The sequence below is a fragment of the Delphinapterus leucas genome, chromosome 16, assembly GCF_059928025.1.
Source record: "Delphinapterus leucas isolate spDelLeu-1000000601 "Yukka" chromosome 16, BTC_Dleu_Yukka2, whole genome shotgun sequence".
NCBI classification, from domain to species: Eukaryota; Metazoa; Chordata; class Mammalia; order Artiodactyla; family Monodontidae; genus Delphinapterus; species Delphinapterus leucas.
Window position 1 is genome coordinate 56,524,688 of NC_143144.1, and position 16,135 is coordinate 56,540,822.

At 35.1% G+C, this 16,135-nt stretch overlaps 1 protein-coding gene across 17 annotated transcripts in view; it reads left to right on the plus strand.

Annotated features, from left to right (window-relative positions):
• Positions 1–16,135, plus strand: part of LCOR (ligand dependent nuclear receptor corepressor) — a 138,594-nt gene that overhangs the window by 42,665 nt on the left and 79,794 nt on the right. The window lies entirely within an intron of this gene.

Genomic DNA, 16,135 nt, shown 5'->3' on the forward strand with positions numbered 1-16,135 from the left:
AATTTCTTCTACATCCTAGCTAACACTTGGTATTTTTCCTTGTTTTGTTTTGTTTAAATAGCCATCCTAGTGGGTATAAAGTGGTATGTCATGGTTTTGATTTGCATTTCCCTAGTGACTAATGAGCTTGTTTTCATGTGCTTGTTGGCCATTTGTAAATCTTTGGGAAAATGTGAATTTAAGTCTTTTGCCCATTTTAAAATTGGGTTATCTGTTTTTTTGTTGTGTTGTAAGAGTTCTTTTTATATTCTGGATGCTGGACTCTTATATATGATTTGCGAAAATTTTCTCCTATTTTTTGGGGTTTTTTCACTTTCTTCATAATATTGTTTGAATCATAGACGTTTTTAATTTTTGTGAAGTTTAGCGTTAAATATTTTGTTGTTTGTACTTTTAGTGTTATATTTAAGAATCCATTGCTACATCCAAAGTCACAAAGATTTACCCCTGTTTTCCTTTTAAGGGTTTTATGGTTTTCTCCCTTACGTTTAGATCTTTGATACATTTTGGGTTAATTTTTATATGTGGTGTGAGGTCAAGAATCTAACTTCATTCTTTTGCATGTGGTTATCCAGCATCCCTGTGTCATTTGTTGAAAAGGCAATTCTTTCCCCACTGAATAGTCTTGACATCCTTGCCAAAAATCAGTTGACCATTGATGTATGGATTTACTTAGGATTCTCAGTTCTGTTCCATTGGTCTATATGTCTATTTTTGTGCCAGTACCACGCTTTTCTGATTATTGTGGCTTGTAATAGTTTTTGAAACCAGGATGTGTAAGTCCTCCAACTTCGTTCTTCTTTTTGTTCAGCTTTCTTCAGAACATGATTGTTCTGGCTGTTTTGGCTCCCTTGCAGTTTCATATGAATTTTAGGGTCAGTCTGTCAGTTTCTGCCAAAAAGGCATTTTGGTAGGGATTGCATTGAATCTGTAGATCAGTTTGGGGAGTATATTGCCATCTTAACAATATTAAGCATTCTGATCTAGGAACATAGGATGTTTTTCCATTTATTTAGGACTTCTTTCTTTCAACATTGTTTTGCAGTTTTTAGTGTACAAGCCTTCCACCTCCTTGGTTAAATTTATTCCTAAGTATTTTATTCATTTTGATAATATTGGAAATGGAATTGTTTCCTTCATTTCAGATTGTTCATTGCTAGTGTATAGGTATTCATTGCTAATGTACAGAAATACAAATGATTTTTGCATGTTCTTGTATCTGGCAACCTTGCTGAACTTGTTTATTAGATCTAATAGTTTTTCTTCAGGATTTCCTATGTATAAGATCATGACATCTGTGAAGAGAGGTACTTTTACTTTTTCCTTTTCAATTCGGATGCCTTTTGTTTCTTTTTCTCTTACCTAATTGCCCTGGCTAGAACTTCCAGACAGTGTTGAATACTTGGCAAGAGTGACTATCCTTATCTTTTTCTCATCTTAGTGGGAAACTTTAAATCTTTCACCACTGAGTATGTTAGCCATGAGTTTTTCATAGATGCTCATCATCAGGTTGTAAAATCTTCTTTCCGTTCCTAGGTTGTTGAGTATTTTTATTATGAAAGGGTGTTGGAATTGGTCAGATGCCTTTTCTGTGTCAGTTGAGATGATCATGTTATTTTTTCCCCTTTCATTCTGTTAATAAGGTATTTAGTTTTTTTTCAGTTGGTTGATTTTTATATGTTGAAGCACCCTTGCACTTCTGGGATAAATCCATGGTCCATAGTTCTCTTAATATGCTGCTGAATTTTGTTTGCTATTATTTTGTTGAGGATTCTTGCATCTATATTCATGAGAGATATTGGACTGTAGTTTTCTTGTGATGTTTTTGTCTTTGGTATCAGGGTAACACCAGCCTCATGGAATGAGTTAGGAAGTATTCCTCTTCTATTTTTTGGCACAGTTTGAGAAGAATTGATGTTATTTCTTCTTTAAACGTTTAGCAGAATTCATCAGTGAAGCCATATGACCCTTGACTTTTATTTGTCAGAAGTTTTTTAAATTACTGTTTTAATCTCTTTGCTTTTACTAGATCTATTATATTTTTTATTGTTGAGTCAGTTTTGGTAGTTTATTTCTAGGAATTAGTCCATTTCATCTGTGTTATCTATTTGTTGGCATACTCTTGTTTGTTATATATTTTGTAATACTTTTTATTTCTCTAAAGTCAGTAGTGATGCTCCCACTTTCATTTCTGATTTTAGTAAATTGAGTCATCACTCTTTAATTTCTTCGTCAGTCTAACTAAAGGTTTGTCATTATTGTTATTCTTTTCAAAGAAGTTTTAGTTTCACTGATTTTCTGTTTTTCTATTTTCTCACTTTAAAAAATCTCCACCCAAATCTTTATTATTTCCTTTCTTCTGCTTGCTTTGCATTTAGTTTCTTCTTTTTCTAGTTCCTTAAGCGTAGAACGTTAGGTTACTGATTAGTGATACTCTTTTTTTTAATATAGGCGTTTACAGATATAAATTCCCCTCTGAGCACTGCTTTAGCTGCATCCCGTATATTTTGGTATGTTGGGTTTTTTTTTTAATTCTTCTCAAAGTATTTTCTAATTTTCTTTCTTTTTCTTTCTTTTTTATTTTTATTTTTGGCCACACCATGAGGCTTGTGGGATCTTGGTTCCCTGACCAGGGATCAAACTTGTGCCCCCTACAGTGGAAGTGTGGAGTCCTAACCATTGGACCACCAGGGAATTCCCAAGTATTTTCTGTTTTTCATTGTGATTACTTCTTTGACTCACTGGTTAAAAATGTGTTTTTTAATTTCTACATATTTATGAATTTCTCAGTTTTCCTGTTATTGATCCCAGTTTCATTACATTATTGTTGGAGAAGATATTTTGTATGATTACTAACTTTTTAAATTTATTGAGACCTTTTTTTGTGGTTTAACATGGTCTACCTTGGAGAATGTTCCATGTGCACTTGAAAAAATGTATATTCTGCTCTTGGTGGGCTATGTATGTCTTTTAGGTCTACTTGATTTATAGTGTTGCTCAAGTTTTCTGTTTCCTTTTTATCTCTTAGTTTCATTTGTTATTGAAAGTGGGATGTTGAAGTCTACAACTATTATTGTTGAACTTTTCCTCCTTTCCACTCTGTCAATTTTGCTTCATATATTTTGGGCTTGGTTGTTAGGTGTATTTATATTTTAAATTGTTAAATCTTTTTTTTTTTTTAATTATGGCATAGTTGATGTACTTTATGAGTTTAAGGTGTACAACATAGTAATCAGAATTTTTAAAAGTTATATTTCATTTATAGTTATTGTTAAATCTTCTTGGTAAATTGATTTTTATCATATAATGTCCTTCTGTGTCTATTGTAACAAGTTTTATCTTAACATTTATTTTGTCTGATACTAGTATATCCACTTCATTTTTCTTTCAGTTGCTGTTTTCATGGACTTTTTCTTTTCTTTCATTTTCATCCTCTTTATGTCTTTGAATCTAACATGAGTTTCTTGTATACAGCATGTAGTTGGATCATGTTCTTTTCTTAAATCCATTCTGCCCATCTCTGCCTTTTATAGGAGAGTTTAATCCATTTACATTTAACGTAGTTACTGATAAGGAAGGATCTTTGCCATTTTGCTCTTTGTTTTCTACATATCTCATGTCACTTTTGTTCTTTGGAAGTCTTCCATTACTGCGTTCTTTTGTGTTATATACATACTTTCTAGTGTACCATTTTGATTCCTTTCCCACTTCTTTTACTATACAGTTTTTAGTTATTTTCTTAGTGTTTGCCCTGGGGATATATATATATAATGTCTTAATTAATAACAACTTAGTTTCAGTAGTATTACAAAATACTTTGCTCCTATGTAGCTGTGTCCCTCGTCTTTAGGTTGTTATTGTATTGTCGCAGATTACATCTGTATACATTGTATGCCCATCAACATAAACTTTTGATTATTTTTGTATGTAGCTGTCTTTTTAATCACATAAGGAAAAAAAAGGAGTTACCAAAATACAACCCCTCTGCTTTCAGACACTATTCTAAACAGTTTGCAGATATTTACTTAATTATCTTAATTTTTTGAGATCAAAACAATTTTATAGCCAAGGAAGGTGAGACATAAAGAAGACAAATAACTTGCCCAAGGCCATAGAACTGTTATAACACACAGTCAGAAATTTGAACCTAGGTAATCTGGCTCCAGAATCCAAGTTCTTAACTACTACTAGTCTCTTACTTCCTGGAGTGTGTAAAATTCAGTTGGATACATGAAACATATGCACTTGTGTTGAAAATTCAAGACAGATAAAGCAAAGGATAACTAGGAGTCAGCTGGGAGGAAAGATAACTTTTGAGCTATGTCCTTGAAGACCAAGCAGGATCAAGACTCTCGAGATTTGAGAGAAGACCGTTTTAGGCAGAAGAAACAGGGTGACGTGAGGGACTGAGATAAGCAAAAGCAAGGTGTATTTGAGAAACAGAGTACTTTGAGTTGAGTGTGCTTGAAGGACATTTGGAGAGGATGTTGAAAAGGTTCACTTTAGGAAGGATTTAAAAGCTAGACTTCATAGTTTGGAATTTACTCTGCACGCATTAGGTAATCATTGAATACTGTTGAGCAGAGAGAAACTGTAAAGAATTTACTTTATATGTAAAGATTATATAAATCTGAAGGCTAGCTCAAACTTTAATTTTAAAATTTCTAAAACATGGTGAAGCTTATTCCATTGGGGGCCAGATTGAAGTTTGATATTTTGTACTGCCATATATTAAGGTATGTTGGAGATGTGTTATAAAGTAATGATTTTTTAAATTTGCAAATTAGATATGTTTAAGGAAATGTGTTTGGTTTTATCAAAAGGGATATGCTTCCTTTCAAAGTCATCTCTTGTATGAGAGGTAGGGTGGTGTAATATGCATTTAATTACATGCCATATACAGTAGTTCAGATCAGCAGTGTTTTTTGAGTCCTTATGAAACCAGTGTGTTTGCCAGATGATGGAAGTATAACCATAAATAAGACGTGGTCATATTTTCAGTCTCTTTTCCTTCCTAATTGGTAAATGTTGGAATGCTCTAGTATTCAGTCTTCTTTGTCCTTTCTTTTTTTCTTTTGTTCATATTCTTTTCCTTTATAGTTTATTACAAAATACTGAGTATAGTTCCCTATGCTATACAGTAGGACCTTGTTGTTTATCTATCTTATATATAGTAGTTTGTATCTGCTAATCCCAAACTCCTAATTTATCCCTCCCTCACCCCCTTTGCCCTTTGGTAACTATAAGTTTGTTTTCTATGTCTGTGAGTCTGTTTCTGTTTTGTAAATAAGTTCATTTGTATCTTTTTTTTTTTTTTTTTTTTTAGATTTCACATATAAGTGATATCATATGATATTTGTCTTTCACTGGCTTACTTCACTTAATATGATAATTTCTAGTTCCATCCATGTTGCTGGAAATTTCTTTTTTTTTTTTTTTAACAGCAAGTAGAACTCTTTTTATTTAGTTGTTTGTTTGTCACGCCTGAGAGCATGCAGGATCTTAGTTCCCCAACCAGGGATTGAACCGATGCTCCCCGAAGTGGAAGTACAGAGTCCTAACCACTGGACCACCAGGGAATTCCCCACATTTCATTCCTTTTTACGGCTGAGTAGTATTCCGCTGTATATATATGCCACATCTTTGTTCATTCATCTGTCAATAGACGTTTAGGTTGCTCCCATGTCTTGGCTGTTGTAAATAGTGCTGCTGTGAACATTGTGTGGGGGCGGTGCATGTATCTTTTCAAACTAGAGTTTTGCCCAATATGCCCAGGAGTGGGATTGCTGGATCATATGGCAACTCTGCTTTTAGTTTTTTAAGGAATCTCCATACTGTTTTCCATAGTGGCTGTACCAACTTACATTCCCAGCAGCAGTGTAGGAGGGTTCCCTTTTCTCTACACCCTCTCCAGCATTTATTATTTGTGGACTTTTTGATGATGGCCATTCTGACCAGAGTAAGGTGATACCTCATTGTAGTTTTGATTTGCATTTTTCTAATTAGCAGTCTTGAGCATCATTTCATGTGCTTATTGGCCATCTGTATGTCTTCTCTGGAGAAATGTCTATTTAGGTCTTCTGCACATTTTTTGATTGGGTCCTTTTTATCTGCCCTCATTGAGTGGATAAGATCTCATCTAGTTCTAAGGCTTTATATTCTGTCTGTACTTTGATGATTTCGAGTTTTATATCCCTGATACCAGGGATCAAACTCACCTATCCAGTTGTTTCCTGCATACATCCACTTTGATTTGCAAGAGACAAGTCAGACTTAATGTGTCCAAAACTGAACTAGATTTGTCTCTGTCCAGCCTGTTTCTCCTCCAGTCTTCTCTTAGAAAGTTACATTACCATTCACCCAGCTCTCGACCAAAAAAAGCCTAAGTGTCCTTTCCCTCATTCTACATCTACTGCATCATCAAAGCAAATTGGTTTAATCTTCAATATATACTCTATATTTTGTCACTACTTTCTACCTCCATTACTGCCATTCCGGTTTAAGTCACCATTTTCTCTTGCCAAGGCTATTGTAATAATAGTCTCATTATAATGTTTTACTTATAATCAGTTATCTGTGCAGCCACCTGGTAAACTTAAACAGTATAAATCTGATCACATTACTTCCACCACTACCCAAATGTAAAGCTAGTGGATTTCTCTTAAGTTCAAACATCAGATCTTCTCACCATAGCCTCTGTGATCTTGCCTCTAGAGCTCTGATCTCATGTTCTGCTTTCCATTTTATTCACTTTGCTCAGACCATACGAACTTTCTTGCTGTTTCTCACATATACCATACTTCATACCATTTACTGCTTCAGTACTCTTCCCTCTGCCTAGAACATTCCTTTGTCTTGGATATCTAAATGGCTTGCTCACTCCATTCAGTGCTCAAAAATTCAGCCTCCTAGAGTCTTTTCCAGTCTGCTGTATTCTTCTTTGACCAGTTCTTCTTTTACTTACCTTCACCACATATTATTCATTATCATCGTCATCATTATTTATATCATTTGTCTCCTCTGCCAGAATTAAAGTTCCAAGATAAGGACTTTTGTCTGTGTTGTTCACAGCTGCATTCTAGTGACTGACTCATAGTAGACACTCAGTAAATAGAAATAAATATCTATAGTCTATCAAGGACAGAAGGCTCAGAAACAACAACTTTTCTAAAAGGCAATAGAAATCGCTGATCTCTCATATAATATTTTTAGTATGTGAGAAAATACGTAATGACAAAAGGCTATTATGAATTCAGTAATGCTTTTTAAAGAAATAATGCATTTTGTTCATAGCAAAAAAATGCATTTAGAAAAGTAGTGACTCTATGTGCAAGCACATTTTTATTTAATTCACAAACAGTGCTCATGTATGTGGACGTACTGACCTTGTAATGACTGAGTTCCTCTAAGGAATTGTGGCCCACAGATTGTGAACTCCTGATATAATTGACCTATTCCTAATCAGCTTCAGATTTGCATTTAAATGGCTTCTTTTTAGCATAATTACTCTACCCAAGACAGTTTGATATAACAGAAAAAAATGAACCAAAACTGTCCTGGGAGTTCCAAAGAACTAAATTCATCTGACCTAGTTACTTACTACCTTTGCAGTCTTGGTTACTTAACATCTTGGAATCTCATTTATGGCATGATGTATGTAAATACAATTATATGAAATTATTTCAGTAATGTTCCAGCTACTCAGTATGTATGCCTTTTCCCTCCTTAGTGTATTAATACCACTGTTTTTCAGTACTTCATCTCTCAATTTATTGCTCTCTTTGCTGTGATTACAGCTTTGCACAAAAATGTGTCCTGTCATCTCTGTTCATGGGGCAGCAAAGCAAGCCATTAATTAATTCTGGTTTTAGTTCATAGATACAGGAACCTTTTTCCATTAGATGTCACTTGCCCTTCTGTTTCATTTATTTGCATTTCTTTGGGTCTTCAGCATGCGAGACACACGAAATAGAGTCATTATAAAATCTTAAATCACTTAGGTAAATAGAAGGATATAGGAATTAGGAAGGGTGTGTTTGTATTCATCCAACAAACACTGCAGTTAAGGAACAGGCAGGCTGATGTTAAGAAAAAGATGAATAGCCTCCAGTTCTCTGCTCAAAATCTAGTAGATAAAATGCCAAAAAAAAGAAAAATTGAAGTATAGTTTACTAGTAGTACAACTTCAGCACTGTTGAGGATGTTCTTAACTTTGCCTGGGGCTTATGGGCTGAGATAAGGGTTGCCTTAGAATTAACTGGATTAAAGGTTGCAGAAGAACATTCTGGGCAGAGGGCTTGCTGTACTTAAAAGACATGGAAGTATTGACATGTATGTAACGACCAATAAATCAGTCTGGCCAGAGCATAGCATATGTAGAAAGAAAATGGCAGGGCAGACTGAAAAGGTAGTTTGGGACTAGACAGACCCTCAGTGATCTTGCATGCCAGCCAGGAATTTGAAGTTTTCAGTATTGTCAGTGGAAAGCCATCAAAGATTTTTAAAACCAGGAAAAGACGGAAGAAGTTTCGTGGCAGTGTGAAAGATGGATTCTGGTGGATTTGATGGTATAGGGGATGTTTTAAATAGATGAATGAAAAGTTGAGATGTTATTAGCAGGTTGTGTGAAAAAGTGAAAAGCCTGGGCTTTCGAATCACCAGCCTGGTTTTAAACCTAGTCTCTGCGTCTTCGTAGTTGTATGAAAAAAATAGCTACTTCAGTCTTTTATTTTCTTACATGTATTAGGTAGTAATAATACCTGTTTTACAGTGTCCCCCTGAAGATTTTATCATAATGGGTATGAAGTACCTGATACAGTGCTTGCTTGATACCAGCTAAGGGCTCAATTATTATCTATTATTATCAACATGTGTGACATGTATTATAATTATTAAGGTAAGAAATGGTGAAGGCCTGAATTCAGGAGTGGATAAAAGAGAATAGATTTGGATGGATCTTTTGTAATTAACATGAATAGGACTGACTGATGTAGGGAAAGAATGGAATCATGACTGAGTGAGATTTGTAATCTGAATGTCTTGGGGGAAGGGGTTAGTGATGCCATTTTCCTTGTAAGGAGTACAGGGATCATCACTGGTTGAGATGAGGGAAAAGGGGTAGAATGATTTTGATTTGGATTTTTGGAGGTATTTGGGATATCTTGGTGATGATATGAAGTAGGCAATTAGAAATAACGTCTGGAGCAAGAGATAAGAGATTGGAGAGTTGTCAGTATATGTGTGGTAGCAGAAATGTGTGTAAATCTTAAACGGCAGAGCATATATTTTAAACATTTCCCCTATATCCCCACACTGCTGAGCTCTGTACAAAACACTTGATTAGTTCTTGTTATTAAGTGTGAGATTTAGGGTGGCTTTTGTATATAGAAAAGATAATGCATAGTTACTTCGATTACTAATTTAATGTTCAGTTTATTTAAATTTATAAATTTAAAACCTCATTCTCCTAAAATATAGATCTTACTCCAAACTTACACTTTTGATAAATATTTTAGTTAACTCTTAAAACATTTTAATGTAAAACTATAGATATTTTTCCTTAAATATTGATTTAACAGAACCTTCTTAGATACTTTGAAAAAATCTTGTAAATATAATTTAAACTTATAAATGTGGTTATTCTTAAGTTGTGTAAGAATTCTAATACAGTATACAAACTTAGTAAGATTTCAGCCTACAACCAGGTCTAAATCAGCTATTCAGTTCTACATTTCAGATTAAAATTCCAAGGCTGGCTCTCTAGCAGGCCAAGTTTTCTTAAAGCATTATAAATATTTACCAAATATGCATACTTATTTTGTTAACAGCTTTATTGACATATAATTTATACACCTTACAATTCACTCATTTTAAGTATACAATTCACTGATTTTTATTATATTTACCAAGTTGTGCAGCCATCACCAAAATCTGTTAGAATAAATCCATCACCTTGAAAAGAAACGTGGTGTCCATTTGCAGTCATTCCTATTTTCACTCCCAGCCCTAGGAAAACACTACTTTCTATTGCTATAGATTTGTCTTTTGTGGACATTTCATATAAACAGTCATATAGTATATGATCTTTTATTTCTGGCCTTTTTCACTTAGCATAATGTTTTGAAGTTCATTCATCCTTATTGTAATAATATTCTCATTATATGGATATACTACATTTTATTTATCCTAGATTACTTTTTTTTTTTTTTTGCAGTACGCGGGCCTCTCACTGCTGTGGCCTCTCCTGTTGCGGAGCACAGGCTCTGGACGCGCAGGCTCAGCGGCCATGGCTCACAGGCCCAGCCGCTCCGCGGCATGTGGGATCTTCCCAGACCAGGGCACGAACCCGTGTCGCCTGCATTAGCAGGCGGACTCTCGACCACTGCGCCACCGGGGAAGCCCTAGATTACTTTTTAATACGAAATAATTAAGGTTTAATTCTCTTAAATCACTCCTATACTTTGTTTAAAAAAAAAAAAGAAAACTTCAAAATAAGTGATCTAAGCTTCTGTCATAAGTTAGAAAAAGAACAGCAGAATAAACCCAAAGAAAATAGATAATGAAACTTAGTGAAAATTAATGAACCAGAAAACAAAGATATATTAGAGAAGATCAAGAAAAGTCAAAAGTGAATTGGGAGGGGGGACTAAGAAAACAAGCCTGGTAAAATTGATCAAGGAATAAAAGACATAAATAAATAATATTATGAAAATGAAGACTACAGAGGAAGAGGAGATTTAAAAGATAAGGGATTTATAGCAGCGTTATTTTATACTAGCCAAAAGGTAGAAGCAACTTGTGTCCATCGATGTATGAATGGATAAACAAAATATGATCTATGTATCGGTGGAATGTTATTCAGCCTTAAAAGGGACAGAAGTCCTGTCACATGCTGCAGGATGGATGAACTGTGAGGATATTATAAATGAAGTAAGCCAGTTACTAAATGACAAATATATACTCTGTTATTCCACTTAAGAGGGGTGCAGTAGTCACATTTGTATAGACAGAAAGAAGAATGGCGGTTGGCAGGACTGGGAGTAGGAGGAAATAGGGAGTTACTATTTAATGGGTATAGAGTTTCAGTTTTGCAAGATGAAAAAAGTACTGGAGATGGGTGATGGTGCAAACAGTGTAAATATATGTAATGGTAAACTTAAAAATGATTAAAATTATAAATTTTATATTATGTACGTTTTACCACAACTTTAAAAAAGATAAGGGAAAATACTATCAACCATATGCCAATAATTTTGAAATTAAAGAAAAATATAGCTTACCAAAAACTGACTCAAGAAGAAATAAAAAGCTTGAATTATTCTATAACTATTAAATAAATTTAATAGTTAAAACTCTTCTGTCAAAGAGAATAAGCTCAGAATGCTTTAGATTTGAGTTCTTCCCAACTTTTAAGGAAGAAAGCTTCCCAATTTTCTGTCACCTCTTTCAGAAAGTAGGAAAAATGGAAATATGTCTCAACTCTTTCGAGGAGGACAGTTTCCAAACCCAAACATATATAAGAAAAAAAAAGTTATAGGTCAGTTTCACTCATGAAATAGATTAGCCCTTTAGTAATTGAAAAATTCTTCACTTTTTTGTTTTATGCTTTTAAAAAAATTTTATTGGAGTATAGTTGCTTTACAGTGTTGTGTTAGTTTCAGGTGTACAGCAAAGTGAAACAGTTATACATATCCATATATCCACTCTTTTTTTTTTTTAGATTCTTTTCCCATATACGCCATTACAGAGTATTGAGTAGAGTTCCCTGTGCTATACAGCAGGTTCTTATTAGTTATCTATGTTTTACGCTTTTATCCTTGAATAATTCTTTTTCTGATTGTTACTGCCACCTTTATTGCTTTCTTTTTTTTCTTTTTTTTTAGTTTTCTCATATCTATGTCTCCCTCTTTAGTGTCAACATACCTATGTCACTTTGAGTCTGTTATGAACTGCATATTGCTGTGCCCTACCTGACACTTTTCTCTTTTACGTAGTTAATTCAGTTGATTAATATTTATTGTAACATGTACATGGTTGATACTATTCCTGAAATTATTTTTTGTGTTTCTTGTTTAGCATGCTCGCCTTTTGTTTCGTTTTTAATTTTATTTACTTTTATAGTTGATCATTTTTGGTTCTTTATTTCCTCTGGTGATTGGAAATTCTTCAGCTTTATCCATATGTTTTAAGCAAATTTAAAGCTACATTTTCTTTTTTCTTTTTTTTTGCGGTATGTGGGCCTCTCACCGCTGTGGCCTCTCCCGTTGCGGAGCACAGGCTCCGGACGCGCAGGCTCAGTGGCCATGGCTCATGGGCCCAGCTGCTCCACGGCATGTGGGATCCTCCCAGACCTGGGCACGAACCTGTGTCCCCTGCATCGGCAGGTGGACTCTCAACCACTGCGCCACCAGGGAAGCCCACTACATTTTCTTATCAACATCAAACAGTAATGACTATTATAAATTGTTCCCTCATCCCACATGCACACTTGATCTTACATACTTAAGCATATTTTACTCTTACTTTTTCACCCAAGATTGTGTTGTAATAGTTTGGGATGTTATTCCTAAATCATTAATTAAAAAAATTATATTGTGTTTATCTATTTAAAGAATCCTTTCTTATCTGTTATATTAAACTGAACCCCCCCCATATTAGTAACAACTGTTTATACTTATCTGTTAGTTTTACTGGTATATTGATTAACCATTATTTTTTATATAAACAGTGTTTTCCATTTTTAGGTCTTTGTTCTGAATTTTTTTTTTTTATCTCAACTACTTTAAGTGACTGTTGCTAGTACCCAGAGTAAATGGCTGTCCTGTTTTCCAAATCATAGCATATCCAGTAATTTCTTTATTTTACTCATATCTGTGAAAAATAGATTGGCTAAAAAAAGTGAGGTTTTTTTACCCTCAGAATTTTGTGAGCATACTTCCATTGGCTTTTAGCATTTACTTTTACTTATGAAATGACTGTCATTCTAAATCGCTTTCCTCTTATTTTATGTAAAATTAAGTAAAATTTTCTCCTTATTCGGAGCTTTTAAACTTTTATTTTTGAAATTCAGATATTCTGCCAGGAGAGTTTTTACATGTATATATGCTTTGTTTTCCCCTGAGTATTTTGCCCCAGTAACTTCTCAGAGCACATTAAATATGAAGACTCAAGACAGTATTCAACATTAGGAAGTTTTCTTTTCCTTCTCCTCCTCCTTCCCCCTCACTCTACCCCCATTTCTTAAATTTAATTCTTAAAAATTTATACTCTTTGCTCTTTCTTGTTCTAGAAATCCTATTTCACAGACATTGAATATCCTGGCCTCCTCTTCCTCTCTAATCTTTTTCTCATGATTTCTGTGTCTTCAGATTTACTGTGCATTGTGAGGACATTTCTTAAATTGGCTTTTTAAATCACTAATTTGATGTATATTTTTCTACTTAATACCTCTATTTGGTTTTTTGGCAGTTTTGTTTTCCTTTTTTCCCCTCCCCAAGCACATATTCTCCACTTCTTTTCCAGAGCAGCTTGCTTTTTGTTTTAAACGCTGCTCTTCCCTGGTTTCAATAGAAATACTATTTATAATTTTTCTTCAATCTCTGATGTTTTTCTTCATTAATTCTGTTTCAGTTTGGACTGTTTTTTTTTTTTGCGATACGGGGGCCTCTCACTGTTGTGGCCTCTCCCGCTGCGGAGCACAGGCTCCGGACGCGCAGGCTCAGCAACCATGGCTCACGGGCCCAGCCATTCCACGGCACGCGGGATCCTCCCGGACCAGGGCATGAACCCATGTCCCTTGCATCGGCAGGTGGACTCAACCACTGCACCACCAGGGAAGCCCCTGGGCTGTTAGTTTTGACTGGGTTATTGTTTGTCTTCAGTATGTCTGGTCAGGTTTTTCATCAGTTTTTTTTTTTCTTTTTTGAATTTTATTTTATTTTTTTATACAGCAGATTCTTATTGGTTATCTATTTTACACATATTAGTGTGTATAGGTCAATCCCAATCTCCCAGTTCATCCCACCACCCCCCCAACCCTGTTTTCCCCCCTCGGTGTCCATATGTTTGTTCTCTACATTTGTGTCTCTATTTCTGCCTTGCACACCAGTTCATCTGTACCATTTTTCTAGATTCCACATTTATGCGTTAATATACGATACTTGTTTTTCTCTTTCTGACTTCATTCTGTATCATAGTCTCTAGGTCCATCCACGTCTCTACAAATGACCCCATTTCATCCTTTTTATGGCTGAGTCATATTCCATTGTATATATGTACCACATCTTCTTTATCCATTCATCTGTTGATGGGCATTTAGGTTGCTTCCATGACCTGGCTATTGTAAATAGTGCTGCAGTGAACATTGGGGTGCATGTGTCTTTTTGGATTATGGTTTTCCCTGGGTATATGCCCAGTAGTGGGATTGCTGGGTCATATGGTAATTCTATTTTTAGTTTTTTAAGGAACCTCCATACTGTTCTCCATAGTGGCTGTATCAATTTACATTCCCACCAGTAGTGCAAGAGGGTTCCCTTTTCTCCACGCCCTCTCCAGCATTTGTTGTTTGTAGATTTTCTGATGATGCCCATTCTTTTTCATCAGTGCTTGTGCTGGGTAAATTGTGCTGGGTAAGTAAGCCAGCAAATGGGTTCCTCATAGAGCATGGGCCAGAAGCAGATGCTCAGGGAGCGAGGAAGAACTCTTAATGAGTGTAGCTGTCCACCAGGGGTGGATTGCGTAAAGTAATGAGAAGAGGAGCCTGGTTTTTGCTCATTACCTGTAGAAGTTCATCCAGACTTACTTGGTTGTATGACACACTGAAATAGCTGGAACATCAGTAAAAAGGGATTAATTACCTTATATTCCTTTGGAGATTGCATGTGAAAGATTGTATAATCTGGTGCTTTTTAATTATCCATTTTGGCACTCACTTGTAATGAAGTTAAGTGTGGTATTTGCAAGTTTAAAACCCTGAGTTTTAAGCAAAGAACTGTAGATACTATCAGTCTCCTCTTTGTTTAAGCTATTAGTTGATGATTGTTACCAGCAAGCACCTTTGAACTGATATTTTATAAAATAATAATACTCTATTGAAGATTGAGCTCTTTTATACCGGCACCAAGTTTTGCAAGATATCCAAGGGACCTTGATGTGAAAATTACTGATTTTCTGATATGCTCCTAGTTTTCCTTTAGCCCCTCTTTATCTCTCAGACTGATAATCTCTGTACTGTTATCTCAGAGGAGACGTTCCCAAGACTCACGAACCATTTTTTCATTCCATTCATAGTATTTTGCTTTATTTCAAAAGTACAGGCTGTTGCTTATTAGTTGGCTATATATTTGATATGTTCCTATCTTGTTACTTTTCATAATCTGTTTTCCCCATTTTGGTTAGAAATAGAGTAGAGATTATGATTTAGATTGAAGAGGGTAATGTGTGAGGAATTTTAATCTTCTGTCTTTTGTTTTTGAGAGCTAGGTTATTCAAAGCAAAGGCTAAAAACCAGGCACATAGAGCCCTAGTGTAAGAGGAACCTTGTGGGAAACAGGAAGGCCTTCCTTCCTAGCCTTCTTGAAGCGTTAAATCTCCTTGAGGAGATGACATAAACATATAGAAGAAAAAACAAAAGCAGTGTTTAGATAGCGTATGACAAATTTTGTATTACAGAATACTTACATAGTGCTTTGCATGTGACAGAAAACAGAAAACATAAGGTAGCTGACATTTATTTAAAAGGGAGGGAGTGAAATGTGAATTCTGAGAATGAGAAAACTGGAAACTCAGGCTCCATGAGGGCAGACACCATGTCTGTTCATCATTGCCTGCCTACTCAGTGCCTGCCACTGTCCCTGATAGGTGGTAGGCTTTCAGTTAATATATGTTGGATAAGCGAATATCTATTTGTTGAACAAACTGAAGAGTGCCTTGAAGGAAATAATTTATTTGGGCAGAGGTGAAATGAAAAGGCTTGAGAAAATATTAGGAGGTAGAAATAATAGATGACTGAATACATCAGAATACCAACCTGGATGGAGCTGTGAGAATGAGCAGGAAAGTTCTGAGAAATAAGGCCGTGTCAGTGGTAGGTTAGGGTCAAATTATAAATAGTTTTGATTGCTGGACTTAGGGATTT